The sequence below is a fragment of the Mastomys coucha genome, unplaced genomic scaffold (genome assembly GCF_008632895.1).
Source record: "Mastomys coucha isolate ucsf_1 unplaced genomic scaffold, UCSF_Mcou_1 pScaffold16, whole genome shotgun sequence".
NCBI classification, from domain to species: Eukaryota; Metazoa; Chordata; class Mammalia; order Rodentia; family Muridae; genus Mastomys; species Mastomys coucha.
In genome coordinates this window covers 18,292,833-18,294,798 of record NW_022196898.1, presented here as the reverse complement: position 1 = coordinate 18,294,798, position 1,966 = coordinate 18,292,833, and the positions used below count along the sequence as shown (strand labels likewise).

Genomic DNA, 1,966 nt, shown 5'->3' with positions numbered 1-1,966 from the left:
AAATCCACCTGCCTCTGCCTCCCAAGTGCTGGGATTAAAGGCGTGCGCCACCACCGCCCGGCAGAACTGCATTTTTATGTATGAGTTTTATAATCATAATATCCCTAATTACTGAAGATTGGGTTTCTTCAATCAGAATTGTGACAACAGCAATAAAATGATTAATTGTAGCCATAAAAATTGTTAACATGTTGTGTGATTATCAGATATTAGGCACAGTGCCAAGTCCTTTATTTTCATTGTTACATTAAAATCTTGGTTTTGTTTTTTGTTTTTTTCCTGTCCTCTAGAGATGTTTGGGGGATGGGAATAAAAATGAGGAAATGCACAGACACTGTTTATAAAAGAAAACAATTTCAAGTGAGACATGGTCAGTGGTGGCACTTGTCTTTAATTTCAGCTCTCTGGAGGCAGAAACTGGTGGATATCTGTGAGTCTGAGGCCAGCCTGGTCTACACCGTGAGTTCCAAGCCAACCAGGACTACGTAGTGATGAAATATGCATAAATATATATATAGAATCATTACTGATTGAATAGCTAACTTCTTTTAGGAGAAAAAGACCCCAAAAGATTTAAACTATAATGGATGAGTCTGTTTTCTTTAAGAACTTAAGGCAATATGCTGATAAGGTATTTATGAAGTTGCTTACTATAGAAAAGATGACAAAATTGTATGCAGAACATACTGGACTCCCTTCCTTCTTGCTTTAAATATCTCTTTAAATATTTGATTCAGGAGAAAATAGGTATCTGATAATTCTTAAGAAAACTATGGTTCTAGAGTGATGGTTTCATGGATGAGAGTACTTCTAGCTCTTTCCGAGTGCCTGATCTCAGCATCTACCTCAGATAGCTCACAGACACCTGGAACAGCAGCTCCAGGGGATCCGGGACCTTCTCCTGACCTCGGTAGGCAGCTGATGTCACATACATATCCATACACAGACAGAAATACATACACATAGCTTAGATAATAAAAATAGGACTGATGTGCTGTGTGTATGTGTATATATATATATATATATATATATATATACATACACAACACATATGTTTTTTCTCTTTTACTTATAAATAATGTTTTATGTTCTAGAAATGTGTGCAAGCTGCTGAAATTCTGAAATTTCTCCCCTTGGAGAAACAACATTTACAATATCTTACTTAGAGTAACTGCTATCACCCCCAGCTGAAAATTCTTTGTGTGTGTGTGTGTGTGTGTGTGTGTGTGTACATACATACTCACTTTTATATATAACTCTTCCATAAAAAAAGAAAAACAACTAGGAGAACTGTCGTTCATTTTTCTTGCAATACAAAGAGGGGCTATAAACTCTAGGATTTGGAAATGAAAAAGAGAAAACAAACTAACCACCTAGATTTTAAAATGGGATTTTTTTTTCAGGTAAAACTCACAAGCTTTCTCTTTGCCATCTTTCCCTGGCAGGCTGACATCTATTACCATGAAGGTCGAGTTGTGCAGTTTCAGCAGGTACAAGATCTAGACAAGGCATGGGTGGCGCTACACCAGACGGATGGGATGATTTTCCAGTTTCTTAATGCAGAAAGTGAGTCCGCATTCCTTTCCAAAAGGAATCCTCGGCAGATAAACTGGACTGTCCTCCACAGAAGAAAACACAAGAAAGGACAGTCGGAAAAAGTTCAAAAGAAAAGAGCCTGCCGAGCAGTCAAATTCCAGTGAGCCATCACTGGTGCATCTCTTGCTGATATAATGGCCAAGTTAGGAAAGCTCAGCGAGAACAGGCTATAAGGGCTGCCAAGGAAGCAAAAAGCGGCTAAGCAGGCATTAAAGAAGATAGCCATGGGCTGCTGCCAAGTCCCCCACAAAGGCAGTACCTAGACAAACAATGATTGTGAAGCCTGTGAAGGTCTCTGCTCTCAGAGTTGGTGTGAAACGCTAATTTGGTAGATCAGAGTTTGAAAATAAAGATCTGTCTTTAACTCTAT

The 1,966-nt window shown here is 38.6% G+C and overlaps 1 protein-coding gene and 1 pseudogene across 4 annotated transcripts in view; one reads left to right on the top strand and one right to left on the bottom strand.

Moving 5' to 3' along the window:
* LOC116092976 (IQCJ-SCHIP1 readthrough transcript protein) overlaps window positions 1-1,966 on the bottom strand; it is a 764,408-nt gene that overhangs the window by 84,848 nt on the left and 677,594 nt on the right. The window lies entirely within an intron of this gene.
* On the top strand, window positions 1,447-1,960 carry LOC116092977 (annotated as a pseudogene).